Consider the following 19,728-nt stretch of genomic DNA (forward strand, 5'->3'; position numbering starts at 1 on the left):
TTGGAGCTTTTGTCATACAACTGATTAATTACGTCTTTAAACTTTTGCCCCACTAAAGAACAATCCAAGAATAGAAAAGCAATCTCTCCATTTCCTTCCAACACTTCCTGATGTGTAATGTTTATTTCATTTTCAACACGCTACAGATTGTCTATAGACTTAAGTCGTTTCCATTTAAATTGCTGAGTGTGATTAGCAAGGCTGATAGATCTTGTTAAGAGGTTCCAACACTTCCATGTCTCGCCGATTCACTCAGCCCCAGAGACAGGGTGTTGGTTGTGATTATCCATGCTATGGTTACCCTTGACAGGCATCAATAAACCACTTAAAGACACACGCTGGATGCACTTCTACCTCCCATCTTCCACGGCCTGACAGTGCTTCAGTGCAGCTTGACCTCAACAAAAACCATATCTCATATTCAGGGACATAACTGCACCCTGAGTCACTTCCTCAAGGGGATTATCATTCATGCTCATTGACATACATATTTGGTATCTTGCACATTTACTGCTCGTATAGGAAACAGCCTTACCTCATCAGGATGTTTCTCAAGGGCTCAGCTTCTCTACACCCTATTGCTTATGATGGTGGGGTAGGATCAATGGTCTGGTGATTGGATTTGTGTTAAAAGGGTTGAATCGTCCCGCGGGCCCACCACCTACGGGAAACATCGATGGGGTCGGGTGCGCTGCCAGAAGGGTGGCAGTGAAAGCGGAGGGTCTCGACGGACCAGACCCGGGCGACAGAAGCTGGCTTTGGGGACGTGGAACGTCACCTCTCTGGGGGGGAAGGAGCCGGAGCTTGTGCGGGAGGTGGAGCGTTACCAGTTGGATCTGGTTGGGCTCACCTCTACGCACAGCGTCGGCTCTGGAACCTTACTTCTGGATAGGGGTTGGACTCTATTCTTCTCCAGAGTTGCTCAAGGTGTGAGGCGCCGGGCGGGTGTGGGGATACTCACAAGTCCCCGGTTAGGTGCTTCATTGTTGGAGTTTACCCCAGTGGACGAGAGGGTCGCCTCCCTACGCCTGCGGGTTATGGGGGGGAAAACTCTGACTGTTGTGTGTGCTTATGCACCCAACAGCAGTTCAGAGTATACGGCCTTCTTGGAGACCCTGGAAAGAGTCCTGTATGGGGCTCCTGAAGGGGACTCTTTAATCTTGCTGGGAGACTTCAACGCACATGTGGGCAATGATGGAGACACTTGGAGGGGCGTGATTGGGAGGAACGGCCCCCCTGATCTGAACCGGAGTGGTGGTTTGTTACTGGACTTCTGTGCTAGTCATGGATTGGCCATAACAAACACCATGTTCGAACATAAGGATGCTCATAAGTGTACGTGGTACCAGAGCACCATAGGCAGAAGGTCCATGATCGATTTCGTTATCGTATCATCGGACCTGAGGCCGTATGTTTTGGACACTCGGGTAAAGAGAGGGGCGGAGTTGTCAACTGATCACCATCTGGTGGTGAGTTGGGTCGAGTGGCGGGGGAAGCCTCTGGATAGACCTGGTAAGCCCAAACGTGTAGTTCGGGTGAACTGGGAACTTCTGGAGGAGGCCCAAGTTCAGGAGGCCTTCAACTCACACCTCCGGCGGAGCTTTTCGGGCATTCCTGTGGAGGTTGGGGACATTGAACCAGAGTGGTCGGTGTTCAAAGCCTCTATTGCCGAAGCCGCGGCGGGGAGCTGTGGTCTCAAGGTCCTAGGTGCCTCAAGGGGCGGTAACCCTCGAACCTCCTGGTGGACACCGGTGGTCAGGGAAGCCGTCCGACTGAAGAAGGAGGCCTTCAGGGATTTGTTATCCCGGGGGACTCCCGAGGCAGTTGCAAGGTACCGACAGGCCCGAAGGGCAGCAGCCTCATCCGTGGCCGAGGCAAAGCAGCGGGTGTGGGAGAAGTTCGGAGAAGACATGGAGAAGGACTTTCGGGCGGCACCAAAGTTGTTCTGGAAAACTGTCCGACACCTCAGGAGGGGGAAGCAGGGAACCATCCAAGCTGTGTACAGTAAGGATGGGACGTTGTTGACCTCAACTGATGGAGTGTTAGGGCGTTGGAAGGAACACTTTGAGGAACTCCTGAACCCGACAACTCCGCCCTCTATGTTAGAGGCAGAGCTGGAGTATGACGGGGGATCAACACAAATCTCCCGGGGGGAGGTCACTGAGGTCGTCAAACAACTCCACAGTGGCAAAGCCCCGGGGTGGATGAGATCCGCCCGGAAATGCTGAAGGCTCTGGGTGTTGAGGGACTGTCGTGGTTGACACGTCTCATCAACGTTGCGTGGAAGTCGGAAACAGTACCGAAGGAGTGGCAGACCGGGGTCGTGGTTCCCCTTTTTAAAAAGGGGGATCAGAGGGTGTGTGTCAATTACAGAGGCATCACACTACTCAGCCTCCCCGGGAAAGTTTACTCTAAGGTACTCGAAAGGAGGGTCAGGCCGATTGTCGAACCTCAGATTGAGGAGGAACAATGCGGATTCCGTCCTGGTCGTGGAACGATGGATCAGCTTTTTACTCTCGCAAGGATCCTGGAGGGGGCCTGGGAGTACGCTTATCCGGTCTACATGTGTTTTGTAGACTTGGAGAAGGCGTATGACCGAGTTCCCAGGGAGTTACTGTGGGAGGTGCTGCGGGAGTATGGGGTGAGGGGGTCTCTACTCAGGGCCATCCAATCTCTGTACTCCCAAAGCGAGAGCTGTGTCCGGGTCCTCGGCAGTAAGTCGGACACATTTCCGGTGAGGGTTGGCCTCCGCCAGGGCTGCGCTTTGTCACCAATCCTGTTTGTAATATACATGGATCGGATTTCGAGGCGTAGTCGTGGGGGAGGGGGTCTGCAGTTCGGTGGACTAAGGATTGCACCACTGCTTTTTGCAGATGATGTGGTTCTAATGGCTTCATCGGTCTGCGACCTTCAGCACTCACTGGATCGGTTCACAACCGAGTGTGAAGCGGCTGGGATGAGGATCAGCACCTCCAAATCTGAGGCCATGGTTCTCAGCAGGAAACCGATGGACTGTCCACTTCAAGTAGGGAATGAGTCCTTACCCCAAGTGAAGGAGTTCAAGTATCTCGAGGTCTTGTTCTCGAGTGAGGGAACAATTGAGCGTGAGATGGGCCGGAGAATCGGAGCAGCGGGAGCGGTACTGCAGTCGCTTTACCGCACCGTTGTGACGAAAAGGGAGCTGAGCCAGAAGGCAAAGCTCTCTGTCTACCGGGCCATTTTCGTTCCTACCCTCACCTATGGTCATGAAGGATGGGTCATGACCGAAAGAACGAGATCGCGGATACAAGCGGCTGAGATGGGTTTTCTCCGCAGGGTGGCTGGTGTCTCCCTTAGGGATAAGGTGAGAAGTTCGGTCATCAGGGAGGGACTCGGAGTTGAGCCGCTCCTCCTTCGCGTCGAAAGGAGCCAGTTGAGGTGGTTCGGGCACCTAGTTAGGATGCCACCTGGGTGCCTCCCTAGGGAGGTGTTCCAGGCACGTCCAGCTGGGAAGAGACCAAGGGGTAGACCTAGGACCAGGTGGAGGGATTATATCTCTTCGCTGGCCTGGGAGCGCCTTGGGATCCCCCAGTCAGAGCTGGTTGATGTCGCCAGGGAAAAGAAAGTTTGGGGCTCTCTGCTGGAACTGCTACCCCCGCGACCCGACCACGGATAAGCGGGAGAAGATGGATGGATGGATGGATGGGTTGAATCGTGTTCAAGTTAGACTGTGCGGGACAGAGCTGGCAGATATAAGGTGAAATTCTTTGCTTTGAATTACCAAAAAATGAAACAAAATAATATACAAAGTATGACATTAAGTTCCGGGCCAAAAAAACATGTCAAACAAACAAAACAAATTAACAGAACTTAACTGAACCTAGCATCACCAACTAACTGATTAAAACTCAACAGATTAAATAGACCGAACAATCTGAACACAAAGTATTTACATCTAGGACAATATTGTTGGTTGGATACAAACTAAGGCATAAACCACTAACTAACAAACAATGAAAAGAAAAGTTAGACATTTTGGGTATCAATAGAAATATTTCAGCAACCAACCAAACCAAAAACATCAGTGTGGGAGAGAAACACCCTCTGAAGGGAACACAGGGATTTTAACCTTTGCAGACCATTTACATGCACAAAAACCTATAGAACACACTATAGGTAGTGATGGCAGTTTGACACTGAAGCTTCGAACGGAGCTTCAACCCCGGACTTCCTATTCCATAGAAGCAATGCTTCGAAGCTTGCTTCAAATCACGTGACATGTGACGTCCGAAGCAGCAACTGCTTCAAATCACGTGACATATGACGTCAGAAGCAGCAACTGCTTCATTTCCTGAATGAATCAACTCACTGGTTCGCCGTCCAATCAGGTGATTCAATGCACTGCCTCGTCTCGATTCTGACTGGTTGAAACTGTTTGAATTTGAGCGTCACTTAGTAAGTGACACTTTATAACCGTTCAAAAAAATGCACAATTTGGCAATCTGTGGGATTGTCGTCGTAGTTTGCCTTGTTGCTGTTGAGTTGTTAGTATTGCGTTTGGATCATTATGGAGCCAGTCAGGAAGAGAGGTCATTCTGAGATGTGGGATCACTTCAATCTGATTGCGCATTATAAGGTAGGTCAACTACAGTATTATAGCTATGGTTTATCTCAAATCTATATTAAGTAGCATTAAAGTACAATTATGTATATGATCAATGTAGCCATTAGGCTATAGCTTTATAGACTGAAATTGCATTTTTATTTACAAATGCCTTTCTCTACAGGTCCAGTGCTTGGTGTGTGAGCTGGAAGGGGCACTTGTGAATATGGTGGTAAAAGACTCACAGCCTTTTTCCATCGTGGATGACTGTGGCTTCAAGGAGCTTGTGGCCTTGCTTGATCCTAGATACACTCTACCATCCAGACGGGTTCTAAAGGAGATGGTGGTCAAGCGCTATGAGGAGGAGAAGACGAAGGCCAAAGCTGTCATGCAGAGGGTAGAGGCTGTGAGCCTGACTGCTGATATGTGGACCTCCATTAATATGGACGCATATCTAGCAGTAACCTGCCATTATGTGGATGACTCTGCGAAGCTGGCCACAGTGCTTTTGGGAGTGCTGCCTTTCCCTGAAGCTCATACAGCGGTTAACATCACTGCTGCAATGAGGTCTCTCATGGAGGAATGGGGCACTGAAGGCAAAGTGACCTCAATTGTGACGGATGCAGGAGCAAATATGGTTGCGTCTGTCAGAAGTTTAAACCTAATGTGGCGGCACGTGGGGGGTGTTTGTTGGAAATCCTATTCAACTAAAAGCCAGACAACGCCACCTTGGGAATTGCACCCAAGGAAATAATTATTCCAAGTACCAACAAGGCACTCAGGTTCGTGATACTGAGGGGCAGGAGACGTGGTTCCAATTTATCAAATGTTTTATTTCTGGCATTAAAATATCATTAAAAACACCATAATATCATTATACACACTGAAAATAAAGGGGGGAAACTCTTAATTCAGGGATGCTGAGGCTTACCAGTGGATGGAGGTGACGAGGGGTGAGAGGGATCCCAACAAAGTAAATTAAGGCACCCGTGATCACTACACACTCACATGAAGGAACACAAATCAGGGGGGAGCACAGCACGACACACAAAGGGGGAAGCCACCACCGGGGACACCAGCACCACACCGTTGGCTCTCAGCAACTAAGAGGGGCAAACAATAAACAATTACTGGGATAAACAGTAAACACAAATTAATACACAGATCAACACATAAGATAAGTATAAGACAATAAAAAGTCAAGAATACTACAAAATACTGATTTCAAATAACTGATATTAACTGAAATAAACAAAACAAATTTAAAGCAACAGGGTCGAAAACTAAACCAAAGAAACGAAAATCAAGCTAACAGTCTACTTAATCTTGAATTAAATAAACAAAACAAACTTAACTCAATGAAATAACTAATCATGAACAGAGATTAATCGAACAGTCCGCGATAACAATGTTTAAAATATGGCCCTGTAATGAAGAGCAAAGGCACAGTGATACCAAGAGGCTGGTACAGACAATGTAGGCCAAGAGCAACACCCGCCAGACAGTAGTGTAGCGGTGAAGCACAGTAGGGCAGGCAAGCCGGCTGTGCAGATAGACACAGCCGTGAGGGTAGACCAGCCGTCCAGGCAACAGTCAGGCAGGCAAGACACTCGTAAACTCAGAGCAGTCGTGGATGCAACACAGACGTGGAGGGTAGACCAGCCGTCCAGGCAACAGTCAGGCAGGCAAGACACTCGTAAACTCAGAGCAGTCGTGGATGCAACACAGACGTGGAGGCAAGACAGCAGTCCTCTATCACGCTTCCAGCGCAGAGCCTCGCAGACATGAAGTTTAAGGTGATGTTACGATAACAATACCAGGTTAAGAACATTCAGGAAGAATGATGCTAGCAGAAGGTCTACCTACCGATCAGGCCAAGTTCAGACAAACACACAGCAGGGGAGCTTCATTTACAGCGGCAGCAGACATGGGCTGCAGGATCCCTGCAAGGGTCTACAACCAGCGATACATTTAGTATTTAGGCTAATTGTCATGCTAGATGTACAACAAACGGCAGCCACTGCAAACTCATCGGTGCCAGCGGAGAAAGCACGTCAGCGGAACCCGGAAGTGGCCTTCGTGCCAAAGAGCAAGAGGGAGCAAGAGCGACACTGACCCCTCTTTATAAAGGTTGCCCCGTGTGGTGATAGGGCTGAACAGTCTATCCTGCTACAATCTACCCCCCTTGTTTGCATCGACGCCCCGACGATGGACCAATCAGTGCTAAATGTACCAAACCTAATTCCAAGGTCTAAAAATAACAGAAACCGCATTAGATGTTGGACCAGGAGGGTTTCTAGCCGCTGGTGCCAAACCTCCTAGAGGCATTGGAAGATGATATACATTTGGATGCTGACCAGCGGTTGACCGTGTTGTACGTCGTATTGTCACTTCGGTAGTGTCAGGGTAAGAGGCTGCTGGAAAAGACAAGCGGGTAGATGGTAACTCTGGAACTGCAGCAGGAACCCCTGAAGGGCCGGCCCCAGCAACTTCCGGATAAGATGGTGGGACAGGCAACCGAGGGGTGTTTCGGGTGAGCACCGCTGTACTGGTGGGTGAAGGCATCAATACCAACAGGTCAATTTGCATGACAGCTCGTCCTCTGACAGTCATGAGGAGTTGAGACGGGGACCGAATAACTACTTGAGGGGGCTGCTCCAACCAGTGCCTTTAACCGCATTCGGTGGACCTGTTTGACTTTGCTCAAGTCATCTGCAGGTGCAATTGTGTAAACACAGCCTCCCTCTTTTGGTGGTTTTAGGACTCTGTACACGACAGAGCTCCAAATATCCCTTATCTTATGGCGACCTCTCGCACTGTAGTCTCGCAACAACACCAGCTGGCCCTCCTTCAATGGGGTGTCTCGGACATGTTGGTCATGGCTCCTTTTTCTGCGCTCTGCTGCGACTCTCTGGCCCCTTCGAAGGCAATCTGCAAGTGGGTCTGGTGCTCCTGAATCCATTCATGGATGGTACCACCAACTGGATCCTGGACTCTGCCCAACAGGAAGTCAACAGGGAGCCTCGGTTCCTGCCCGAACATCAAGAAGAATGGAGATTCCCCAGTCGTCTGATGGGGGGTGGTGTTATAAGAGTACAGTACATGTGGCAAGCAGGAGTTCTATTCCCGCTTCCGGGATACAGGCAGAGTGCGCAGCAGGTTATGAAGGGTCCGGTTAAACCGCTCACATTGACCGTTTCCCGCTGGGTGGTATGGAGTTGTGCAGGACTTTTCAATGCCATAGAGGCCACACAACTGCTGAATCAGTGTGCTCTCAAAGTTTCGGCCCTGGTCAGAATGTATCCGGGCTGGGACACCGAACTTGGAGAACCATTCTGTGACCAAAACTTGAGCCACAGTAGCAGCTCGTTGATCACGGGTGGCGAAAGCTAACGTGTATTTACTAAACACATCAGTCATCACAAGAACATTTTCTAATCCATGACTAGTGGGTTCCAAAACCGTGTAATCAATGGCTAGAATCTCATTGGGTCGAGAAGCAAGCAAGTGGTCCCATGAGAGCACGAGACCCTGATTGGTTGTCCTTGGCAACCTGGCACCTCTCACAGGACTGGCACCATTGCACAACCTCTGAGGACATGCCGGGCCAGTAACACCGCTGCCTAAGTAGCTCCAAGGTTCTTTCAACACCTTGGTGGCCATGCCTCTGATGTACTTCAGTGAGCACCTGCTCCCTCAGAGAAGCAGGTACAAGCAACTGCAACACTGTCTCAGCACCATCAGGGCGGAAGACCTGGCGATAGAGGACCCCATTAGTCTGAGTTAGTCGGTCCCATTGACGAAGAAGTGCCAAGGCTGGTCGAGACATCTGCTTGCGTTCATCGCGGTTCGGGCGCTGCCTACGCCTCCAGAACACCAAGAGCTCCTCGATGACAGGGTCCGCTTGCTGGAGTGCTCCGATGTCTGATGGCGTATGATGAGGCAAGGCTGTGACCGTCATTTGTGTGGCTCTGCCCAGCGGCACTAGCAGTGCTTGCTGTAGAGGTCTGGGGATGGAGGTACTAGGGAGCATGTCTTGCACCCCAGGCGGGAGCTGACGGGACAAGGCATCAGCATTAACATTGCTTTTCCCGGAGCGATACTTTATTTCAAAGTCAAATGAGGCAAGTTGGGATGCCCAACGTTGTTCTGTGGCCCCAAGCTTTGCAGATGACAAGTGGCTGAGTGGATTGTTGTCTGTAAAGACCACGCACTTCTGGCCAAGGAGATACTCCCTGAATTGTTCTGTCATGGCCCACTTAAGCGCCAAGAATTCCAACTTCATGGAGCTGTAATTAGTCATGTTGCGCTCCGTGGGCCTCAGACCTCGGCTGGCATAAGCGATGGGCCTCACTTTACCACCCTGCTCCTGTGACAAGACTGCCCCCAAGCCGCAGTGGCTCGCGTCCACCTCCAAGATAAAAGGAAGGGAGAAGTCGGCGTATGCAAGCACAGGTGCTGTGGTGAGCTTGTTTTTGAGTGCCTCAAAGCTCCCATGACACTCCTCAGTCCAGTTCTCAGCAATGAGGCGCTCTGACCTCTTTCTTGTCTTGGTGCCTCCCAATTCAGCCACCAGCATGTGTAGAGGGGCCGCCAATTTGGCAAAACCCTCCACAAACCGCCGGTAGTAACTGGCGAAGCCAAGAAACGACCGCAGCTTGGAAACGGTAGTGGGGGGCGGCCAATTGGCTATCACCTCTATCTTACTGGGATCGGTGGAGACTCCCTGGTCAGAAATCACATGACCCAAATAAAGCACTTCTCGTTGGAAGAAAGCACACTTTGAAAGCTTTGCCTTAAGACCTTCCTGCTTCAGCCTCCCCATCACCACCTCCAACCTCTCTAGATGTTGTTTGACAGTAGAGGAGAAGACCACAATGTCATCAAGATACAGAAGCAGGGATTGGCATTGTTGGTCGCCAACAATCCGCTGCATCAACCTCTGGAAGGTGCTGGGGGCATTGCAGAGTCCAAAGGGCATTCGATTCCATTCAAAGAGGCCAAATGGAGTGCAGAATGCAGTTTTGGGCCGGTCTGCCTCGGAAACTGGAACCTGGTTATACCCACTGGCTAGATCCATAGTGGAAAACCAGCGGGCACCGGTCAGTGCATCAAGAGACTCCTCAATATGAGGAAAAGGAAAAGCGTCCTTCCTGGTCTTGTTGTTCAGCTGTCTGTAGTCCACACACATGCGCAGACTGCCATCCTTCTTTTTAACAAGCACGATGGGGGATGCATAGGGGCTGCTACTCTCCCTTATAACCTGTGCTTCAAGGAGTTGGTTGATGTGATCTTTGACCACCTCATACTCAGACGGAGGAATGCGCCTATAGCGTTGCCTCACTGGGATGTCGTCAAGGAGAGGAATGGCATGAGCCATCAGGTTGGTGCAACCCAAGTCCCCATCGTGGGCAGAAAAGATGGAAGTGTGCCTGGTCAGGAGAGACCGCACCTCTAACTGCTCCTCAGCAGGCAAGGCAGATAGGTCCATGGCATCTATATGGTCCTGTGCAGACGTAGACAGAGCCTGTGATGCCACTGTAGCCACCACTGAAGGAACTTCTGTGACACCAGCAGGTAAGTTGACCACCTTAACCTCATCCAAGGTGCCTACCACGGTGCGGGAGTAGAGCAACACATCTGTGGAGCCTACATTCACAATGGGAATGTATGCGGTGCCTCCTTCCACCCGAACCAGAGCAGGAGAGACGAGCAATCCAGCCGGAAGGCCTGAGTCCAAGGGCTCGAACAATACAGTGCCATTAGAGTACTGTTGTGGCTGCCACAATTTTCATCATGCCACCAGGAATTCGGCAAGCCTTCCGGCCACGCACTTTGACCTTACCAGCAACATCAGGAGGGGCCTGCTCACTGGCCTGGTGGCACTTTTGAAGCGCGTGAATGATAGATTCTGGAGCACCTGATACAGGAGGCAAGGAGAACAGGGCTAAACCATGCTGGCCAAAGAGCTCCTGATAACATCTGCGGATTACATTCATCCCCAAGATACCAGGGACAGCAGCGGAGGCACCATCAGGAGGGTCCTTGACCACCAGAACCCCGCAGCTTGCCATCCTCTTTCCACAGAGCTCAATGTCTAGCTCCAAGTAACCGACGCAGGGAATGGCCAACCCATTGGCTGCTCTGAGCTGCAACCAATGGCAAGATTGGAATTTCTTTTGACCCCAAGGCTCAAAATGGTGAGTAAAGAAACTTTCAGTGACTGTAGACACCATGGACCCGGTGTCTACCAAGCAAGGAATGTTGACTCAACCCATGTTCACATCTAAGTGGGGACAGGAGGATATGAGCTTCGATGCTTCTCCTGCATAGCCTGAAACCAACCCTGAGCCTGTGACTACACCCTCCGAACTATGGCTCTGCAATTCGGCGGGCGCTAGTTTTCCGATTGGTAGATCAGAGCGATTCTGCCTTCTAAAGTGTTGAGCAGGGGAAGAGGGCCGATCACATGGAGCAGTAAGTACCCCATTGCACTCTTTGGCAAAATGACCGGGTTGCTGGCAACGTCTACAGATTACGGGGCCACTACGAGAGCGCCAACTGTGCTGATGAGACTGAGAACTCTGTAAATGGGAAATGCTTTGGGTCAGTTGGTTTAGCTGCTCTTGCTGGAGCTTTAACATCTCTCTCATCTCACTCCACTCAGATACTGGAGGTGAACTAGTCACCACCGGAGGAACACTTTTGACTCCATACTGAAGACCAAGAATCGAAGGGACAGAGTGACTCCGCGCCCTCCCACCCACTGGCAGACCCTCCCGTTCCACCGGACTGCCTCCGCCCTGACCTCAAGTATCGTAGCAGCAGGCTGCCGTCGTACAACCTGCTTAAGCTCACGACGCAGTGCACCATCAATAACATGCTCGACAAATTGGTCGCGCAGCAAAACCTCAGCGTTCTGCATGTCACTAGGTGCACGTTGCTTTACTGACATCATGAGACTCATCAACGCCAGGGAGAACTCCTGCAAGGTCTCGCCCTCCTGCTGCCGTCTAGAGAAGAAAGCTTCCTGTAAGGCTACATAGGACTCAGAACAGCCATAGAGCTCTTGTAACACAGATATGATCTTATCTGGGGCTTCCCTCTCTGCACTAGAACGATATTTTATCTCGTCCCGCGCCTCTCCCTCAAGATGGTCAAATAAGAAAAAGGCCTGATCGGTGGCAGACAAACGACGCGCTCTCATGCAAACCTGAATTTCATCAATCCAATCATTCAAACTTATGCCTGACCTCCCCCTAAACATGGGACATTTTCGGTCTCGGGGCACAAAAACCAGTCTCTCCGCTAAAGGGGAACTAGCACTGGAAGGATCAGAAGGTGGCAGAGCAGCAGGGAGAGGAGCAGCACTAGGGCCAGGCACGGCCGCAGCCTGTTCATGCCGCATCCTCTCATTGTCTGCTCTCAATTGAGCGACTAAATCCCTCAATTCTTGCATTTCTCCCTCCATAGCTACACCTTTACCAATAAAAGTGGAGAAAAGGCTATGAATGTGGACAGAAAAACAATGTAACTCACTACAGATTCACAAGAAACCAACTGCTGTTTTGCCTCTGAACACAATATAAAACAATTTCTGCCTGCCTAACAATAGTTTTTAGCAATGGCCATAATAGGAGAAAACAAAGAAGATTGGAACACACGTCTCGGCCCTCAAACAGTAAATCCTGCCGACAACGCCAATTTGTGGCGGCACGTGGGGGGTGTTTGTTGGAAATCCTATTCAACTAAAAGCCAGACAACGCCACCTTGGGAATTGCACCCAAGGAAATAATTATTCCAAGTACCAACAAGGCACTCAGGTTCGTGATACTGAGGGGCAGGGGACGTGGTTCCAATTTATCAAATGTTTTATTTCTGGCATTAAAATATCATTAAAAACACCATAAGATACTTATACACATTGAAAATAAAGGGGGGAACTCTTAATTCAGGGATGCTGAGGATTACCAGTGGATGGAGGTGACAAGGGGTGAGAGGGATCCCAACAAAGTAAATTAAGGCACCCGTGATCACTACACACTCACACGAAGGAACACAAATCAGGGGGGAGCACAGCACGACACACAAAGGGGGACGCCACCACCGGGGACACCAGCACCACACCTTTGTCTCTCAGCAACTAAGAGGGGCAAACAATAAACAATTACTGGGATAAACAGTAAACACAAATTAATACACAGACCAACACATAAGATAAGTATAAGACAATAAAAAGTCAAGAATACTACAAAATACTGATTTCAAAAAACTGATATTAACTGAAATAAACAAAACAAATGTAAAGCAACAGGGTCGAAAACTAAACCAAAGAAACGGAAATCAACCTAGCAGTCTACTTAATCTTGAATTAAATAAACAAAACAAACTTAACTCAATGAAATAACTAATCATGAACAGAGATTAATCGAACAGTCCGCGATAACAATGTTTAAAATATGGCCCTGTAATGAAGAGCAAAGGCACAGTGATACCAAGAGGCTGGTACAGACAATGTAGGCCAAGAGCAACACCCGCCAGACAGTAGTGTAGCGGTAAAGCACAGTAGGGCAGGCAAGCCGGCTGTGCAGACAGACACAGCCGTGAGGGTAGACCAGCCGTCCAGGCAACAGTCAGGCAGGCAAGACACTCGTAAACTCAGAGCAGTCGTGGATGCAACACAGACGTGGAGGCAAAACAGCAGTCCTTTATCACGCTTCCAGCGCAGAGCCGATCAGGCCAAGTTCAGACAAACACACAGCAGGGGAGCTTCATTTACAGCGGCAGCAGACATGGGCTGCAGGATCCCTGCAAGGGTCGGTGCCAGTGGAGAAAGCACGTCAGCGGAACCCAGAAGTGGCCTTCGTGCCAAAGAGCAAGAGGGAGCAAGAGCGACACTGACCCCTCTTTATAAAGGTTGCCCCGTGTGGTGATAGGGCTGAACAGTCTATCCTGCTACACTAAGACATGCACTTTGCTTTGCTCATTCACTAAATTTAGTGGTGAAGAAATCTCTGGATGCAACTCCTGGCCTACAAGACCTACGCACAAGGGCTAGAAAAGTAGTCACGTTCTTTAAAACCAGCACAACAGCAAAAGAGAAGCTCAGAGAAGTGCGCAGCTCTGGCGACGCTGAAAACAGATGTGAGACCTCTGTCCTCTGAGGACTATGAAACAGCAGATGCATGCCTGCAATTGCTCTCCCCTTTTTTCCAGGCAACAGTGGAACTCTCCGAGGAGAAGAGAGTCTCAGGGTCCAAGATCATCCCAATGACGAAAATGTTAATGCTATACTTGTATGACACAATTGGAAAAACAAGCCATGACACAGCAAAACTACTGAGACAGAACATGGTGTCAAATATGCAAAACAATGCAAAACTGCATTGACCCTGTCAACACTGCTGGATCCTAGATTCAAAACTATTGGATTCTACAATCAAGTACAGGCAGCGGCATCAGTTAAACGACTGACAGCATTTTGCACACAACTGAGGAAAAACGCACAACCTGACATACGAAGAACAGCCCTCCACATCAGCTCAACCGGCACCAGCAAATGTTGACAATCCATCATCCACAGGTAATGTTATAAATAGTTCATTGATAAAATGCAGGACAAAATAAGTACAAGTAAAAAAGGATACACATTGAAACCTTTCAGTACTGATGATTACAGTCCTGTTTGTCTTTCAGGTCTTAACATTTGGGAAACTCTGGACAGAGATGCTTCTGAAGCGAGGACGGCAAGGAATGCCACAGCAGATGCTACAGTGGAGGTGCAGCGGTACATGACTGATCCACCGCTGGAAAGATCAAAAGACCCACTGGCATACTGGGTGGACCATCAAAATGTGTGTCCCAATCTGTTCAAACTGGCGAAACAATTGTTATGCATGCCAGCATCATCGGTTCCATCTGAGCGAGTGTTTTCAAAATGCGGGGAAATTGTAAGCAAGAAAATAAATCGGCTCAATCCAAAAACTGTTGAAAAAATAATGTTCCTGAATAAAAATCTTTGAGTGTTCCCCATCCCACATGAACACCCCCTGTCAAAGTTACACAAGCACACCATAACCTATGCCATATTTTCCCAGAACCCTCTCCTCAATAACACAATACACGCATTCATCCATCTTTATTTGTAAATTATATTCATGATACATACAGTTTATATATATATATTTATATACATATTTATATATATACATATTTATATTTATTTATAGTTCTATATATATATATATACATAGTTATATGTATTTATACCTATTTCCGACACGGCTGCTTCAAATCACGTGACATGTGACTGAATGAATCACTTGACTGGTTCGCGGTCCAATCACGCGATTCAATGCAGTGCCTCATCTCGATTCTGACAGGTGACAGGTTGAAACAGTTTCAAATTTGAGCGCTTCAACACTTTATAACCGCTCTAAACAATGCACAATGTGTGGGTTGTTGTCGTAGTTTGCGTTGTTGCTGTTGAGTTGTTGGCATTGCATTTGAATTGGATCATTATAGAGCAAGCCAGGAAGTAAAATAGGTCGTTCTGGCTCGTGAAACACTTTGAAATGTGGAGAAGTTGTGAACAAAAAGAAAACGAGTAATATAAAAACACTTCAATGGTATAAGAGAAATAGATAGCCCAGTGGATAGAGCCGGCGGCCAGGATGCGGATGTGTCCTCCGCGCAGCTGGTTCAAAGCCTGGAATAGTTAAACTTTTAATCATTGCTTTTCAACTTTAATAGGCTAACTGATAAAAAGCCCTCTCCAGCACTCTCTAGTCTCTTCTCAATAACCCAATCACAATTATCAATCTTTAATTGCAAATAGAACATGATATTCAGTCTTAGTGTGAGTGTGTGCATCGAATATTTTTCAAGGCAAAGATATGTTAAACCCACTGCAGCCTTGCACTTCGCCAGGAGAGGTCGCTGTAACTGAAGCTTCGAGAAATTAACCTATTTCCGAAACAATTGTCCAAGTGGTTCGACGCTTCATTCAAAGCTTCATTTTGCCATCACTAACTATAGGAGAGGTAAAAAAAGAAGCAGAATAGGCTTTTTAACCTTTGTCAGGGACCAAGCAGTAAGGCCTTCTTTTAAACCCTACCTTCCTTCCACCCCCCACATACCTTTGAATTTTATAAAGATGTCTTCCTGTATCACTAAGGTCCCAATAATCTTGCCATGTTGTTTGTGCATATTTCTGAATGAATGTTTTAACCTCCGCTTTGCTGAGTGGAACTTCTATGTATATGTTCTGAGTGTTTGTTTGGCCAGAATATCCACCTGTTCATTTCCCTCCACACCAACATGAGCAGGAACCCAGATGAAACGAGTTGCTATGCCTTTGATTTGCATTTTATATAAAATTAGAAATATTTCATTTATTAAGTCCATTCTAAATGAAGATCTGCCTGATCGTATACTTGATAATGCTGAAAAGCTGTCAGATGCAATTACACTATTATGTATTTCTTTCTCCTCTATCCATTTCAATGACAACACCAATGCCAACAACTCTGTGGTGTATACTGACACATAGTCTGTTACCATTTTCTTTATGTGTATTACTCACTGGGATATAAACTGCTGCCCCTGCACGCCCTGTCTCTGGATCTTTGGAGCCATCTGTAAATATGATTGTTGAGTCTGAGTGATATCTTGCAAAATAATTCTGGACTATGCGCCATACTGGTAGTTCTTTATTTTCCTTTAACTCCTCTCGTATATTGAGGACTACACTTGGCAATGGGAACAACCAGGGTGGAATGGATGAGATTGGAACTGTGGGGCAATACTGTATTTGATTCAAATCTATACTTGCTGCTTTAACATCGCCAATCCATCCAAAACATTGGGACCTTCCATGTTAAATGTGACTCATTGTGCTCCCAACAGTCTTTCAAAATATTTTTCGCAGGATGACTATCACTATGCCCCTGAAGGTTTACCCAATATGCCAACATTAACTTCACTCTTCTTATCCTTAAAGGCATTTCTCCCATTTCCACCTGTATTGCGGATACTGGAGATGTTTTAAAAGCTCCACTACATATTCTCAGGGCCTGAGCTTGTAGGACATCCAGCTTTTTAAGATTCTGCTGCTGCCATGAACCGACGCTATACACCCATAATCGAATACAGGTCTCATGAGTGCCCAATATATATTCAGAAGTGATGACCTACTCGCTCCCCACTCCTGTCCCACCAAACACCGAAGTACATTGTTGACCTTTTTACATTTATTTTGAACTTTTCCTATATGATTGCTCCATGTTAACTTTCCGTCAAACCAAACACCAAGAAATCTTATTGTATTAACCTGTTCAAGAGGTTGCTCATACAATTTTAACGATATAGGAGCAATGTTATGCCGTTTTGTAAAACAAATGACCTGCGTCTTAGCTACTGACAGTTTGAATCCCCATTTATTTGTCCATTTCTCCACTTCAACTATTGCAGCTTGTATTTTCTTTCCAACATGTGCTACATTGCGGCCTTTTGCCCACAAAGCCCCATCATCTGCATACAAAGATTTTCCCCCACTTGGATGAACTTGATTAAAAATGTCATGTATCATTATATTGAACAGCAACGGACTACATACACTACCTTGCGGAGTACCATTTTCCACAGCATAAACACTTGAATATTCTGCACCTACTCTTACTTGTATTTTTCTGTCCAGTAAAAAATTCATAACCCAATTATATGCTTTACCACCAATTCCCAATGATTTTAACTTGATTAGTCCTTCCTTCCAGAGCATGTCATAAGCCTTTTCAATATCAAAGAAGACTGCAATCACTACTTCCTTGTTGGTCTGTGCTTTGCTGATGTCTGATTCTAAGCACAATATAGAATCCATTGTATTCCGACCCCTACGGAACCCACTTTGATATGGGGACAACAGAGCTTTACTTTCTAAGATATATGTTAACCTTTCTGTAACCATTCTTTCTATGATTTTGCATAAATGAGATGTCAGGGCAATAGGTCTGTAGCTAGATGGATCTGAAGGGTCTTTTCCTGGCTTCAGGATGGGCACTATTATCGCTTGTTTCCACACTGAAGGAAGTTGGCCAGAATCCCACACCCTATTAAACAACCTTAACACAAAGACTAGAGTGTTATCTGTCATGTGTTCCAACATTTTGTAACAAAACACCATCTTTCCCAGGAGTGGTTTGACGAGCACTAATAATTGCTCTTCTCAACTCAAATATACTAAAATGCAGGTCCAACTGATCTCCTAACGCTTCTACTCTATCCAATATTCTCGGGTTTTCCATGGCGTATTATTTCTGCACTGCCTGGCTACCTCTGTAAGGTTATCTGAACTATGAACTTTCCTAAATGTTTGAGCTAGAAGTTCCGCCTTTCCTAAGTTTGTGACAGCCATTATGTCCCCTCTGCTCAAAACTGGCAACTCATAATTCCTTCGAATTCCCCCCATTCTCCTAATCATGCCCCAAACATCTGCAAGCTGTACTTCTCTTCCAATACTATTGCACTATTGCCTCCAAAAAGTGCGTTTTTGCGTTCTTATTGTTCTCCTTACTATAGCTTGGGCCCTTTTATACTGATTCAAAGCTTCCTGAGAATGGAGTTTTTTGAGTTGCCTGAATGCTTTATTTCTGTCTTTAATGGATTTGCTACATTCACCATTCCACCAGGGTACACTCTAGGTACGCCTAACTCCTGCACTTTCCGGAATTGTTTCTTTAGCTGAACGAATGATAACCTTAACCATCTCATCATTGAATTTATTTATATCATCATCATTTTCCTCTTGAAGTGTTTTACATCTATTCGTTACGGTGGCCGGCAGGTGCAAACGCGGAACAACGGCCCAAAACGCATACATAAGCAGGAAACACCTGCAAATAATGAAATGAAAAACAAACAAACCCTGAAAACAAATACAACAGAAAAACGCTGCATTTACAGAAATGATGCAAACTAAATACAACACACAAACCCCGAAAACAAACGCAACAAAAAAACGCTGCAAATACCAAAACGATATGCAAAGTCCAAAGCAGGTACAAATCCCAAAACACATACAAAAAAAAAAACATTCCGGAAGTGCTCCAGGCCTCTAGGGGGCGCGCTACAGATTGATGTCTGACCAGACATAGAAAGAATGAACGAGAGGGAAGAAAGTTCATTTAAGTGGAGAAAGATATAAGATGTTAAGTTGTGTTTTTATACATAGAGCGTAATATATATATAGCTAGCGTTAGCGTGCCTAACTGCTACACCAGCTGAGGAGAGCTTCACGTGAAGAGAAGATAAAGTGAGGGAAGAACATTGTTAAAAGAGATGACAAATCAAGTGCAGGCAAATAACACGGGCCATAGTGAGTACCGCGGAAAAAGGACATTTGAATTCTTAGCAGTTTGTTTATATGTAGGCTATGTGTAGCCGGCGCTACTGTTTTCTGAGGATTAGCTGTCAGATCATTTCTTCACGTGGCTGGGCCGCCACTGGCCCTTTAAGACACACCCCCCCTTCTTTAGTCAGCTGGCCCTTCCATATAAGGAAAACGCGCAGCTGTATGTCCCGCTACACTTTAAATGCCCACTCACTCCTCACCCAAATCAGCTGTGACTATTATGAGTGTTCTTGTTCCAGTTATCGTTGTCTGGCTGATAGGCGTGTATTCCCCCTATACGAGGCTTCTTGACAGCCCCAGCAGAGACTGTGCAGAGAATCACCGTTGCAGAGGTGTCCAGTGAGGTGATAATTGAGTGAATGCGTTTGCATCAGAGGATTAGTTTGCTATCGTTTTGCCTACCTTCTATGTTTTGCTTATTGACTAGTTTGTTGTATTGTGTACAAACTAGTGATTTAATCTTTAAAGCGACAGCACCCTCATTGTAACGACCCACTCTGTCCCACAAGGTCTAATACTGTCTCTGTGCTTATACTTCTTCAGTGACGATCCTGGCCATACTGTGGAGTGGAGCATGTGGTTTGCTGGGCACTTTTTGCATGCAGATATGGTTGATTTGTAGTGAGTGTTTGATTGAATACAGCTACACGTGGTGATATTGTGGTTTTGGGGAAAACCTCAGCAGTTGGCCAGAAGAATCACTTTTTAACTATCATTATGTGTGATATTGTAATTATTA

The sequence above is a fragment of the Gymnodraco acuticeps genome, unplaced genomic scaffold (assembly GCF_902827175.1).
Source record: "Gymnodraco acuticeps unplaced genomic scaffold, fGymAcu1.1, whole genome shotgun sequence".
Classification (NCBI taxonomy): domain Eukaryota; kingdom Metazoa; phylum Chordata; class Actinopteri; order Perciformes; family Bathydraconidae; genus Gymnodraco; species Gymnodraco acuticeps.